Here is a 16,070-nt window from a genome sequence, read left to right as displayed (position 1 = left end):
ATATATATATATATAAGTAGGGTAAGAATACTGATTCTGGCTCACTTTGCCCCATGTAAATGAATGGGGGATTTTCAGCGATTTATATTTTTTTTCCCTAAAAATAAATCCCCTTTTTATCCCAAGGTATATTTATTTGTCTCCCCTTTTAACTTGGAGGTTGAACCTCATTGAATTGAACACCTGGGGGTTGAACAGCTCACTCATTGAACCTATAAAGATTTGTTCATTCTCAAATTCCTTCAATAGTTTAATTTTCTTTGCACAATAATCCCCATCTAAAATATTAACAAACAAAACATTTGAATCTTTATATTTTTTAAGATACCCCATTTGTGCCATTACGAAATGATAAACTTCTCTTAATGCTCTTGTTTGACCACCTCCTGAGCCACAGGTTATTTTTTGTTAAGCCCCGCCCACTTTTCTTTAAGCCCCGCCCACTTTTGTTAAGCCCCGCCCACTTTTCATAAGGTAATTTTTCTAAGCCACGCCCACTTTTCCTAAGCTCCGCCCACTTTTGCTAAGCTCCGCCCACTTTTCATAAGATATTTTTCTAAGCCACGCCCACTTTTCCTAAGCCCCGCCCACTTTTGCTAAGCTCCGCCCACTTTTCATAAGGTATTTTTTCTAAGCCACGCCCACTTTTCCTAAGCTCCGCCTACTTTTGCTAAGCCCCGCCCACTCTTACATCATTTCCAGTTCATCTCTGACTCACAAAGAAATCACTAGAAAATTACAGGATGTTATGGTTTTGAAAAATTTCCCAATGAAGGCTTGCCTAGGCTTGCCCAGGGAATTTCCAAAGGAAACCACACCCACCAGTCTTTCTCTATAAAAGCTTCAAACCCAGGCTCCATTTTAAACATTTGTTCTTGCTGGCAATGGTGTTCTGTGTGCTTGTCTCAAACTCTCTGTCTTCTATGGAACTAAACCTTCAAGTTGATGAACTGGATTCAAACCTCTTATCTATTGAGGTAAGATTTTTTATTTTCCTATTTTCAAACTTTGATTGAAGCATACTCATTTAATAATTAAATAACTTAATTAATACATTATTATTTTCTCTCACAGGAAATTGTATCTGAAAATACTGCTTTTGCTACAACTTGGGGGAAATTGTTGGCTTGGTTGAAGACCTTGAGTGGGATGACTTTAGTGTTCCTTGGAACTCTCTGTCTTCTATGGAACTAAACCTTCAAGTTGATGAACTGGATTCAAACCTCTTATCTATTGAGGTAAGATTTTTTATTTTCCTATTTTCAAACTTTGATTGAAGCATACTCATTTAATAATTAAATAACTTAATTAATACATTATTATTTTCTCTCACAGGAAATTGTGTCTGAAATACGAAACGAAAATACTGCTTTTGCTACAACTTGGGGCGAAATTGTTGGCTTGGTTGAAGACCTTATGAGCGACCAAGACCCACAGAACGAGTTCGTCCTTGATGACCCAACCAAAGAGTTATACCTTGGAGACCAGCAAAATCCTGAAAAAGAGTTTTACAGCAATAGTACTCATTGTGAGTTATCAAGACAATACCCACTGAACAAGTTATACCTTGATGAGCCAGAATACAAGTTTTACCTTGGAGACTCACAAATTTTGAAAAAATCAGTAAATGAGTTCTGCCTTGATGGTTTAAATAACTACCTTGGAGACTCAGGAAAAGGGTTTTGCCAAGATGGTTCTAAATATGGGGCCTACCTTGGAGACTCACAAATTTTGAAAAATCAGTAAATGAGTTCTGCCTTGATGGTTTAAATAACTACCTTGGAGACTCAGGAAAAGGGTTCTGCCAAGATGGTTCTAAATATGCGGCCTACCTTGGAGCCTCACAAATTTTGAAAAAATCAGTAAATGAGTTCTGCCTTGATGGTTGAAATAACTACCTTGGAGACTCAGGAAAAGGGTTCTGCCAAGATGGTTCTAAATATGGGGCCTACCTTGGAGACTCACAAATTTTGAAAAAATCAGTAAATGAGTTCTGCCTTGATGGTTTAAATAACTACCTTGGAGACTCAGGAAAAGGGTTCTGCCAAGATGGTTCTAAATATGGGGCCTACCTTGGAGACTCACAAATTTTGAAAAAATCAGTAAATGAGTTATCCTTAAGAGACTTTGTAAGTTGGTTTTACTTTGAATACTTGAAATGTGGGTTCTGGATTGATAACTCACAATGTGATACATATCTTGGAAACTCAACGGGAATGTGGTTATACCTTGAAGACTTGGAGAGTTGGGTTTATGTTGGACACTTGAAACTTTTTTGGGGGCTTTTATTTATTTATTTATTTATTTATTATTATTATTATTTTATTTATTTATATTTTGGAGACTTTTGGAGTTGCTATCACTCTTTGGGATCTAAACCTATCGATGTAGTTCTTTGTCGGATGGTGCTTGATGGGAGCAAGATCAAGAAAGTTCTGGGAAGAAAGTGCAGGCTTACTCCCTCTTTCTACGTCATCAAACCTGAAAGCCTTAAAAGACAGAATTGGAAGAAGAAAAAAAAAACGTAAAAATATATATATATAGGTGGAAATCTCATTTTGAAAAAGACATTGTGTTGGGCGAGGATTGAGTTGGGGTTGAGATTTTGAATGTGAGGGTTGGGGTTGAGATTTTGAATGTGAGGGTTGGGACACACACACATACACATCAACAAACAAAAGTTAAGCCTTGACTATTCAGTTGAGGATTCTGTGTTTGGGGTTCACAGATCTAAGAACGTCCCCCTTGACACACATTATATACTGTTATACACCTCGGACTTGGCCCTCGAGTGTCCACAACGGTGTATAGTAGGAGGGAGTGAAGCGCCAACCTATTGCTCCCATTGCACACACACACACAAACAAAAGTTAAGCCTTGACTATTCAGTTGAGGATTCTGTGTTTGGGGTTCACAGATCTAAGAACGTCCCCCTTGACACACATTATATACTGTTATACACCTCGGACTTAGCCCTCTAGTGTCCACAAAGGTGTATTATCTGCTTAGTTTTGTCTTTTGTAATTCCTGTGAATAAAATGAACCTAAAATCTCTTCCCCTTCCAAATCATATATTTTATAAGTCCAAGGAACTGTATCTATTACATCAACAATTTTAAAAAGTTCTTTCGTCCATCGTTCAGTAAAACCCTTTTCAAAATGAGATTTCCACCTATATATTCTTACGATATCACCAACTTTGAACTTAGGTTTTCTGACATTAATCTCTTTTTCATATTTTAATTTTGTAAATGTTTCTGATGGCTTCATATTCGTTGACGTGTGAATCGTGTCATTATACTTATCCACAATATCCTGAATAAAAGATGACCATTGTTGTGAACCGAGTTGTGTGAATTTTTTATATAGTCTCTCTTTTAAGGTACGATTAAAACGTTCAACAACAACTGCCTTCCCTTCATTAAAGGTACTGTATAATGTAATACTGTTATTTTTTAAAAATTCATAAATGTCTTGTTATAAAACTCTCTACCCTCATCAGTCCACAATTTCTTAGGTTTTCTCTTACTTTTATTAAATATCTGTTGAAAAGCTAACACAAGAGTATTACCTGTTTTGTTTTTTAAAGGGACAACCCACGCATATCTACTCCTCAAATCAATAACGGTTAAAGCATACTTGTACCCCTTATCATTATTGAGTTCAATCAAATCAGCAGACCAGATATAATCAACTTCCTTGGAATAAACTTTCCTTCTCTGAAACTTTGTGAATATTGGTTTATGTAATTCATCAGCTAATTGCTCTTCAGTCTTAATGGCATCATTAGAGCCTATAAGTTTTTGAATTTCCAAGTCCAAGTTTCAATTTAGCACTAATCATCTTCTTCACGATGAACCTATCAACTTTTTCTCTCAAGGTTGGATTTTGTATCAGAGACAAATTATATAACATTTCTCTGTCGGCTTCATGCTTTTCTTCCAACGTTGTGGTATTCCCATAATCAATATCGTGTCTCATGCACACTTCATCAACTCTATTGATTGGTTTACTCCAGGATTTAGGATTGTCTGCCTCATCTAATCTTTTATCCAAGTTTGTGCCTGGACCACAGAAAGAATACCCTGGAAGATGTAATTCCTGGTATTCCAGTAGTTGTAAATTTACTTCCTGATAAAAACTTTTGTATATCTCCTCCGAGTTTGTGTTTGGAGATAAATTGATTTTTTTTTGAACCACACACCGAACATATACCTTTTTGTATAACCCTGTTATTTTTACTTTTAATATATGAAATATTTTTAGTATTAGTTTTCTTTTTACATTTGAGACAATAACTCATTTATTTATGAGAAAAATTTCTGCAGAGTGCAAAAACCTTTTTAGTTTCCAACATGCACATTTGAATCTTAATTTTTAAAACATAAAGAATCCTTAGAAATGCCTTCACTCTCTCCTCCATTTATTTAAGAAAAAACTTGAATTAAAATACATGTCTTCTCGATGTCGATAGTCTTGTCGAAAGTATTGTAAATAGACTTTTTAATTCTTTGTATTCCTCCCTGGTGAGATAAGTTAATTTCTTTAATACCTCTATTCTTTTTGAATCTCACTGGTTTCCATATTTTGATATTTATTCATTCTCTCTCTTTCCTCCCTCTCTCTCTTCTCTCTTTCCTCCTTCTCTCTCTCCTCCTCCTCCTTTTCCTCCTCTTCCCTCTCTTCTTCAACTCCTTCCTCATCCCTTACTATACTTGAATCGTTTACACCCCATAGAATATTATACATATATTCATCAGGATTTCTTGTTATTCCTGTATCCAAAATAATTTTTTACAACAGGATACCAATAAAATTTCTTTTGAATTTCTAAAAGAGCCTTACCTTTTCTTAACCTTATAATTTTTTCATTATTTAACATTCTAATTAAATCTAAAGTTGTTGGTTTATCAACATCAGCATAATGCCAATCTTTTATTGAAAATACCTCATTCTTATGTTGTAGAACATATTTATTAAAATACCGAATACCCTTTTCTTGAAGGTATGCTTGAACACAGAAATGATAATTTTCTTGAAGCCTTCTTGCTGTCATTTATGTATTAGAAATATATGTTAGAATAATATTATGGCACGAAACACCTCCCCATCTTCCCATAGTTAAATCATTTTGTATTTCCTTACTTATTATATATAATCCTGTTTTTTCTGTTTTCATGAGATAAACAAGGGCAAAACCATTATTATATTTACCCTTATTAAATTCTTTTATTTGTTGTTTACTAATCGTGGCTCCACAAAACTCGTTCTCGATACCAAGTGGATAATATTCTTCCTTACGAGACTGATTTAATTGTTCCAGGTCTTCGAGGTTAATTTTAAATGACCAATTATACCCTAAATCATTCATATCATACCCCCATTGTTCTATTCTCATACAAACGATACGCCCTTCTTTATAAAAATTTATTTTAATTCGAACTGTGAATTCTGTATGACCTGGAGATAATATCAACACTTCTGTATCTTTAGAATACACAGCCGTTTTATTTAAGTATATATATTGTGATAAATCGCTTAATCTCACCAAGTCATTTGCGTCAGTCGGGCTTGGATAATTTTTTAATTTATAAGCATTTTTCATGTTAATATTTTTGTTTATATTATATTTATGTCGTTCAGCCTGTGCCTTTGTGTAATAATTTGATAAATCAATATCCAGTTCTTGAGATACACCAAAGATAGAACCATCTTTACCAACATAAGTCATTTATATTAGATTAAAAATAATATCATAAAATTTTTTATTTTTGTTGAGTTGAAATAACACATATAGACATAATTGACCACAACACTTGGAATTTAATTCTTGGACTTGAAATGTTTGATAAACACCATTCTGTAAGAATTTTATGACTTCAACAGGTGGTGGAAGACCAAAACTATCAAAATAATATTTGTCTTGACTATTAAAAATACAAACCCAATGAGAACCGTTCCCATCATTATCTTCTAAGTTCATAATAATATTCTTTGTATGTTTCGACACATTTGTTAATTCATCTCTCATACAAATAACCACATTATGAATTTTTAATTTCTTACAATATTTGACAAGTTGTAAATTTGATGTTGTATTCTTTCCAAATTCTTTCAACCACTCATCAATGCTCATTTATTTATTAGAAAGATATAATCCATTACCTCTTTTCGTTAATTTTACACCTGCTTGTGCTATAGAAGAAAGCATATCTCCAACTAACAATCTCGCTTTATCAGGCAGACCTTCAAGTTTTTCAGCAAAATCTACAATTACACCACTTCCACTAATTTGTTTCTCCAACTCTTTGTTATGTCTTTCCAATTCTTTTGAGCCTGGAGTTGAGCCTTCCTTTCGTTGGCAGTTTTGACCGCTGTTGAAATACCACCCGTCAATGCTCCAACCGCACTTAAACCAGCAAATAAAGGAATTAGAAATGGGAGAAATCCTCCACTCGTCTCTCTTATTGAATATTTTTTCAACATTGGTTTTGTCATTTTAATTTTAAGTGAGCCAGTGTCATTCAAGATTTTAACCTGTTCTCTTGTGAGCAAAACATCAATTCTTACTGCTCCTTTTCTCTGAATTGTATTAACGTTAATCGTACAAGGCTTTTGATTTTGAACACAAGATGATAGTTTATGAAGATTGATTTGATTAACATATACCCCAGTTGGTACTTTGCCACTCATTTATTTAACAAAAAATTATGTGAGACTAATCATCACACCATTATCTGTATTAATCTGCAATTCTGTTTCTTCCAAAAGCAAACAATATGTATCAACTTCTTCACTCTCTCCTCTTTCAATGTATAGGGAAGTATCCACTCGATTAGACTTTATAGTTTCTTTTTGAGCGCTCAGGTCAAACGTATAGATTGTATACAAACTTTTAAATGCTGTCATATCCAAAATAGGTTCTTTATTTCCATTACTTTCACACACCTTTTGGTAAGACTTGTATGCTTCAGCAAAATCATTTTTTCCCAATTAATTTCCAATCTATCTCGTGGATAAAATGTTCCATCTAGAGAAACGCGAAGTTGTTTCACCTTAGCATTATCACTCAATGCATTATTCTTATCAGTCGCAGTATCACCATCTGGCTTTTTAAAAATCATCCACAGATATCGTGGCTTTCCTTCCAGAACACCCAAATTCCACGTGTAAGTAGTTTGATTGAGTTTAACGTGTTGACATCTTCTTTTGAGGTATGATACACTGAGTGGTTTTTTTGAGTTAAGTCTTCGATTCAACATCTCTTCTGTTTTAAGATTAGGAGTATATTCACTGATATACCAACTCATCTCCTCAATTACAAATTTATTCTGATCACCAAAAGCATTACCAACACCAAAAAGCAATCTATTTTCATTATCATTCCTTTGTAGTTGAAATCTAATTTTAAGACCATACAGAACTTTATCATAATCACAAAATCCAAATATACCTTTAAGAGGAACTGCCAGAGTAAAACTATTTTCTGCTTTTGTATCATCATTATACATTCCTTTCCTTTGAATATATCCAGGGTCTGTGTTTGTTCCCGTTGACATATCAGGAATAAAACCTTCGACAGACCCCTTTCCCATTCTATCACTGAATGTATAGAGTGTAAATTTCATCATTTCAGATACAGCAGAGACATAATCAACCGCTTCAACTTCTTGTGTTCCAATATACAATCGCACACTATCAAACATTTTCCAGAAGAAATCATTTACAAGTGTAGCGTTTGTGTTATTCCCAGCCTTAGTGAATTTAAATTTACACAACAAGAAACTTTCGGAGAGATTCAAATAGGTTTGTTGATTATTTATTTCAAAACTTTTTGTACCATTTGTATTCCAGTCTGTTCCAGTTATTGCATTTACCTTGAAGTAATCTTCTTTTTAGTGGAGTTTGAGATAATAATAGTATCATCCAAATCATAGATACTATCAATTGCTTCCATACTTGTATTTATTTAGGAAAAAGATGTTAAAACTTTTGAAACCCTGATCCAAGTATTTGAATTATTTTCTGTCGTTCTTGGGGGACAACTGAGTTTTACCTTTCTTAATTTCTTTTATTGCTTGTAATTTATGAGATTCTTTCTGAGCATCTTTTATACTCTTTACAGCACCTGCTACATTTCCCACAGCAGAAGCAGTTGAACCAATTAGGTCTTTATGTTTAAGAATAGTTGAACCAATACCCATGAGAGTATCAATTATCCCATCTCCTCTAAATTGATGTCCGACACCCCTTTGTCTCTTAGGTTTATAGTATCCTCTACCAAGATACATACCTTCACCCTTGTAGTACGGAGAAAGGAACATCCCATCTCCTGTAATTATTTTATATTTTCCCAACTCGTGCTTCCTCACAATAACCATCGTATTTATTTATTGAAAAACTTCACGTAGGTGAATTCTGATGGATATAACTTCTCCATTAAAAGAGATCACACGATTATCTTGGTCGGTTATCCTAAAATTTACTCTGTGTATGGTTTTTCCTGACACAGGTAGATAAACCAAATTTTTAGGCTCCATATTGAATTTATAACCAATTGGGGTTGAGTATGCGCTGAATGAAAATATTGTATTTGTTTTTAATCCATCATTATAAGCACCATCAATCAAATCACAGTGAATTAACACCGAATTTATTCCTGAGGATATTTGAATGACATTATCACTGTAAAACGTCCCATTAGTTTCAATCTTTTTTGAGGAGAAACCTAATAACTCTCTAAATGAATTATCAATTGTGAAATCAACCTTGTAGTTATTTTTAACTTTAATCGTTGATTTTGAAGTATGTTTTTGAATGTTTATAATAATATTTTTTGGTTCATCACCCTGTTCTTTCATAAGACGAGCAATTTCGGAAGATATTTGAGAAATCTCGTATGCTCCGGGTGAGACTGTTATCGTTTTGTATCCACTTCCCGGATTATAACTAAACTTGTCATTTTTCTCGGTTATATTAAATAAGGTATTATAAGTCTCCATGGACAATAAAGATGCCTCATATTCTTTTGTTGTGTCAAGTTGTAGTGGGTATGGGAATGAAGATGTGTGGTCGCTTGTTGTGAAATTAAAACTCAGGATTGTGCTTCTCATCTTATTTAATATGAGATAAAATGTCTTTATATTGAGATTTATTAATTATTTTCATGTTCATCAACTGATCTAAAATGGCTGATGCTTCATTAAAACAATTGTTATTTCCAGCCTTCTTACTGCCGAACAACAATAACAGTCTATTAACTAATTGCGATGGGTCATTTGGAAGAAAACTAATACCTGAACCAAGGATACTTAAAGCCTGAATAATGTGTTTCTCCTTCTCATTCTTCCTACTTTTACCAGAAAGAATAACCTTATAATTTAGAGTGTTCAGCAAATCAATATATACTCTATCATCATTATTTTCCATATCCAATGGTTTATCAATATACTTTGATTCATCCCTCACAGTTGAACCTTGTCTTCCATCTTTTGTGAGAAGAAACATTAATCTCGGAGTTAGTTTAACAGGGGTTGAGCAGAACTTAAGAACCTTAATTCATCATTAAATATCAATACCTTTTCTTTAACAAGATGAAATATTGCTGGTTGTTCTGTTGGAATGAGTCCTGCTTTGGTTTTTGAATCCGCTGAATATTCATTGTTTTGAACAGCATTCACAATATAATCAGGGGGTTGATTAATCTCTTCCAGTTGTTGAAATAAACCTTCATCATCATATTCTAATTCTCCTAAATGCTCTAATTCTTCCTCCGTCATTTGACTGAAATCTTTTAACATTTGAAGCTTTCTAGGAGTATATTCTACTGTGGGAACTGTGGAAACATCTTTCATTTTTTCTTGGGAAGTTTTTAAAAGTGGTTTAAAAAATTTCTCTTGTTTTTTTCAAATGCTTCTTCGCCCGTTAGTTTCTGTCTGCGTTTCTTCTTTATGTCTTCCTGTTGTTTTACAACTTTTGAAACCAACTCTTGATGTTCCTTAAATCTTCTTGCTCTTTCTTTTGTATCCATTTATTTATTGTAAAATATCATTTAATGAATTGTAAAGATCAACAGGGAAATTTTCCTTTTCTTCATCATTCAAGTAGATGTGTTCAAATAAATCCTTTTCTTTAAATATTTCATCAAATTCTTTATTAACATTAATGCGAGTTGTAATTTCTTCTTCACTAATCCTTGCATCTCTGCTTTTCATACGTTTGCGTTGAGTTTCTTCATCAACATCAAAACCGAATGATAAAATCTTCACTCCGCTCAGATATTTAATAATTTGTCTCGTTCCTTCTGGATTAGTTTCTAATATCCCAACACCACCAGATTTTAGTTTCTTTAACTCACTCTTACAATGTGAATATTTTGTTGTACCAAGAGAAACCTCCTCAAATATTTGTCCTTCATTCCTCAATCGCATATGTTCCTCCACTGAAATATAGTGATAATCTTCACCTTTTACTTCTCCAGGTCTTATTGCTCTAGTTGTTGTTGATACAATGCGTATCACGGGGTGTTTTTTAAGTAAATTTACAATATTCTCATTTGTACTACACAAGAACCTTGATTTATGAAAGTTTTTTCCAGAAGCAGATTTACCCACAAGATTTATAATAATAGTTGTCATTTATATATGTAATTGTTTATAAAACAAAAAATATATCCCTTAATATCTCATCTTGTTTCACAACAATATATTTATATTTTTCAGTCGTGTGCTTCATATAATCCTCAAATTTCTTTTTACTACATAATGTAGAACAATTATCTCTCCAAAAATTATTGATATCTATTGAATTTAACTTGAATAAAATAAAAGTATTAGCATTGTTTCTGATGGAACGACGAGGAAGTTGAAAGTACGATTGACTAAGATAAATACAATTACAAGAAGAATGTCTCCCTCTTGTGTAGTAGCTGTCCATTACCGTTTGGTTTCTCTCATTAACACAATCATCAAAGATAACGAGGTTCTTTTTGATTTATCCAAATCTTGGGGAGACGGTATATCATCCGTATTATCACTAAGAATACAAGTTATAAGATTTGATTTCTTTTTACATCTCTGTGTATCACAAAATAGTTGAATTATATCTTCAATGTTATAATCATTTAGGTTTTTTTGACGTTTAAATAAACCTATTATATCTTCTTTTTGAAGACCAGCATTAAAACCTTGTGAGAGTAGTTGATACTCTGGTTGAAAACTCGACTTTGTGAAAATTATTAAATTATCATAATCTAAAAAGTTGGGAGTGAGGAGCATTTTTAAAAGTAAGCAGGTTTTTCCACATCCACTTGAACCAACTATGAGACATCTTAATGAATTTGGGAGATTTTTATGGTTGTTAAATTTTATCTTATTTTCCCAAATAGGTAAAAAATCATTCATTTATATATTTGAAAAACAGGTTATTTAATTTATTATTGGCTTTTTTAGAAACTCTATATTTTATCCTAAGTTCAGGTTTAATTTCAAGATAATCCATTATTTTATTTATACAATATCTTGTGTTGATATTTCCCTGAAAATTACATCCATGAATAATATACAACAACAATCCTTTGAACATTTCTCTTATACGTTCAGTTTCTTCCCTTGTAAGGAAAGGTGTGTTATCATCCTCATACTTTACATTCATTTCTCTAATCAATCTTGTAAAGTAATTCATTTTTGGTGTAAATCTAAAAGAATTATTTTCCTTTTTATATTTTTTATTATCATTAATTAGAAGATAATCACAGAATATACATTGTTTATAGGCTTTTGACTCTGTGTTTAATCCCTGTCTTTCACACGCAGGACAATTCTCAAATTTGTCATATGGAGAATCAGGAAAGTCTAGCATATTTATAAAGTAAAACTTTACTTAAACTGAAATTCATCTATACTTTCAGTTGTATATTACCATCGATATCGATATACTTTTTTCATTATCAGATTCAACGACAACATTTTTTATATTAAAGGTAATTTTAAAATTATCGTTAACTACTATTGAACGAAATGTCATTTCACCTGATATATTAACATCCTTTATTTCATCAAGATTTACATCTTTAGGGTTGTTGAAAAAAATACAAATTTCTCCTTGCATATTACAGATGGTCTTATCTTTTCTTTCTAAAGCTTCATCCATAAGGTTTTTGTTCTTTGATACTTTTTCTTGTTTCATTGCTTTTTCTAGTTTTGAATATATTACTAGAAGGAGAGGAGAAACTTTTGTTAGAGATACTTTAATTGATGTTCTACCAGGTATACTAAAAGCCCTTCCACTGAAGGAAATTGAAGAACTCATATTATTTACCATAATAGTTTTTATCCAATAGTTGTTATATTTATCTTTGTTCAATTTTACATCCTTGACATATTTCTCAGTATCTTTAACAGATGAAGAGATTGATTGAAACTTGTCTTTTGTGTCTTGAAACATTGTATTTATTAAGTGAAAAAGTTGGAGGATAAAATGTTTTTAAGCACAGATTCACCTATAAATTAAACTAAATTTTCATCAAGAAAATTTTAGTTCAAGCAAAGTTTTATTCTATAAATATGGTGAATACAACGTACTGCGATGTTTGTAATCACGAATATAAACATTATAGAAAACACCTCCGAACCAACAAACACACATTTAATCTATTTCATCAAATATCTCCTCTTGAGTTGGAAAGAAAACATTGTGATATCTGTTCAAAGGATGTTTTGAAGAGTAGTTATAATCAACATCTTCAATCACAAAAACACAAGAAAAATGAGTTTAAAGTAAAGGGAGACTATTATATTAAAAACACTGATGAGGCATTTAAAGGGCATATAAAAATAAGGATTTTTCAATTTGGAGAACCCGGTCCATCATCAATAGCTGAATCAATTGAAATAGTGAAACCCGATGTTGAAAAATTTATTAAAAAGACATTAAAAGAAATAAAAACTTTAAAGTTTTATATGGGAGTGAAAATGAATATGAAAAGACAAGATGAAGAACAAACTCCTTATATGAGAACAGATCTTCATTTTATAACATCATTTCAAGATTTTTTGAATAGTGGGGTTTATGAAGAACTATCAAGACAAGAGGAGGATGTTGATAATACAGTGGTAGGAAGTGGATTCAATATTAAAAAAATCATCTTTAGATATACACATTCTAAAATCAAACCCTCTTAAAGCTTCTTCTTATATTGAATTACCAAAAGAAATAAAACTAAAGAAGGCAGTTGTTAATATTAAGAACAATGATAATAAATGTTTTCTCTGGTCTGTTCTTGCTCACTTACATCCACCAAAATGTAATTCAGAAAGAGTAAAACAATATATGAAATATGAGAATACCTTGGACATTAAAGATTTTAAATTCCCAATGCCACTAACAGATATTCCTAAATTTGAGAAAAAGAATAATCTTTCTATTAATGTATATGGATTAACGGATACAAACAAAGTTCAAATATTAAAAATTTCAAACAACTATAAAAATGAAGAAACACACATTGACCTTTTATATTTTAGTGTTGGAAAGAATTCACATTACACATACATCAATAATTTATCAAGATTAATCTCTTCTCAGGTATTCAGAACAGCAAACAAAATATATCCTTGTAAGCGATGTCTTAATTCATTTCATACAAAAGAACGATTAGAACAACATTCAAAATATTGTAGTAATCATAAATCAGCTGTAATTACAATGCCTAAACCTGGTGAAAAGATTTATTTTGAAGATTATAATAAATCTATCATGCACCCATTTGTGATATACGCTGATTTTGAATGTATCCTTAAAAAGATAAATACTGCTTCTCCTAATCCAAAAGAACCATATACAAATAAATATCAAAAACATATTCCTTGTGGTTTTTGTTATTATATCAAATCATCTGTTGGAGAAAAGTATAACAAACTTGAACATTATCGTGGAAAAAATGCTTCACAAGAGTTTGTAAAACGATTAGAAAAGGATTGTATAAGACTCACTAAATTAATGAAAGAAACAAATGAACCGATGAAATTAACCAAAGAAGAAAAATTAGAATTTAGAATGAACAATATCTGTCATATTTCTGAGGGGGAAATTAAGGAGTTTAAAGTTAGAGACCATTGTCATCTTACTGGTAAATATAGAGGTCCCGCTCATTCCTGTTGTAATCTTAATTATAAATTACCTTCTTTTATTCCAGTCTTTCTTCACAACAGCGCCAACTATGATACACATCTATTTATAAATGAACTTTCAAAAACACCAGGGAATATTTCTGCTATAACAAACACAAGTCAAAAGTATATTTCATTTTCAAAAATGATATTCACAAAACCGATAACTCGTATTAGGTTTTTAGATTCTTACAAGTTTATGGGAACACCACTAGCCTACCTCGCATCAAATCTAAGCTCCACGGACTCTTTTCCAAATCTTAATTCATTCTTTCCAAAAGAGGAAATTCTCACTAAAGAGGAAATTCAGATTAAAGAGAGAATTCAAAGTAAAGAGGAAATTCTAACTGAAGATGAAATTCTAATTATAAAGAAAATTCGAACTAAAGAGGAAATTCAGATTAAAGATGAAATTCTGATTAAAGAAGGAATTCTTACGAGAGAGGAAATTCAAACAAGGAATGAAATTCAAAGTAAAGAGAAAATTCTTACAAGTAAGGGAATTTATCCTTATGATTATATGGATTCATTTATGAGATTTAAAGAAACACAACTTCCTTCAAAAGAAAGTTTCTATAATAACCTTTATGAAGAAGAGATAAGTGATAAGGAATATAAACACGCACAAGAAATATGGAAAATATTTAAGATAAAGAACCTTGGAGAATATCATGATTTATATCTAAAAACAGATGTTTTATTGTTAGCTGATGTGTTTGAGGCTTTTAGAACACTCTGTCATAATAAAAATTGTTATGGATTAGACCCTGCCCACTATTTCACAGCTCCTGGTTTAGCTTGGAGTGCAATGTTGAAAATGACAAAACAAGATATAGATTTAATCAGTGATGTTGATATGCTTTTGATGATTGAGAAGTCCAAGAGAGGTGGAATATCACAAGTATGTTCAAAAAGATATGCTAAAGCAAATAATAAATATCTCCCAAATTATGATAGTGAAAAAGATAGTAATTATTTGATGTATTTTGATGCTAATAATTTGTATGGATGGGCAATGTCTCAATCTCTACCTTATGGTAAATTAGAGTGGGTGGAAGAAAAGGATTATGAAAAGGCTTTGATGAATATTGTTATTTCTTCTCAAGAGGAATTGAATGACGAAGAAGAAGGTTATTATTTTGAAGTTAATTTGAGGTACCCGAGTGATCTTCATAATAAGCATAAAGATCTTCCTTTTGCATGTGAGAAAGAAACTCCAAAGAAAGAATGGTTAAGTGATTATCATAAAAGTTTTAATATTAAAGGTAAATCAACAGAAAAGTTATTAACAACATTCTATGATAAAGAGGGATATGTTTTGCATCAGAGAAGCTTAAAACAGTTTTTGAGAGAAGGATTGAGAGTAGCTAAAATTCATAGAGTTTTAAAATTTAAACAAAGTCCTTGGGTGAAAAAGTATATTCAATTCAATACAGATATGAGAGCAAATACAAAAGTAAAATTTGAAGGGGACTTTTATAAATTAATGAATAATGCTGTATTTGGAAAGACTATGGAAAATGTTAGAAACAGACAAAACATTAGATTCGCAACATCTTGGAAAGAAGCTTCGAGATTGATAAATAAACCAAGTTTTGAGAGAGAAGAGGTTTTTTCAGAGAACTTTTCTGCAATTCATATGAAAAAGGAAAGTATTGTAATGGATAAACCAATTTATATTGGAACAGCAGTTCTTGATTTATCAAAGATATTGATGTATGATTATTTGTATAATGACTTAAAGAAAGAGTATGGTGAAAATGTTTCATTGTTGTATATGGATACTGATAGTTTTATCCTAGATATAAAAACTGATGATGTTTATGAAGATATGAAGAAAAATATTGGAGTATATGATACAAGTAATTTCAGCAAGAAGAGTGAGTTATTTTCGAAAAAGAA

At 31.7% G+C, this 16,070-nt stretch overlaps 1 long non-coding RNA gene across 1 annotated transcript; it reads left to right on the top strand.

Moving 5' to 3' along the window:
- LOC147028150 (uncharacterized) lies at positions 1-3,113 on the top strand. Its single transcript, XR_015057439.1, has 2 exons — positions 1-1,238; positions 1,336-3,113. It is a non-coding gene; the product is annotated as an uncharacterized LOC147028150 (long non-coding RNA).
- The last annotated feature ends 12,957 nt before the right edge of the window (positions 3,114-16,070 follow it).

This window comes from Eptatretus burgeri, chromosome 4 (genome assembly GCF_056783735.1).
Source record: "Eptatretus burgeri isolate ZD-2024b chromosome 4, Ebu_testis_v1, whole genome shotgun sequence".
NCBI lineage: Eukaryota > Metazoa > Chordata > Myxini > Myxiniformes > Myxinidae > Eptatretus > Eptatretus burgeri.
This window is presented reverse-complemented; position numbering and strand designations above follow the sequence as displayed.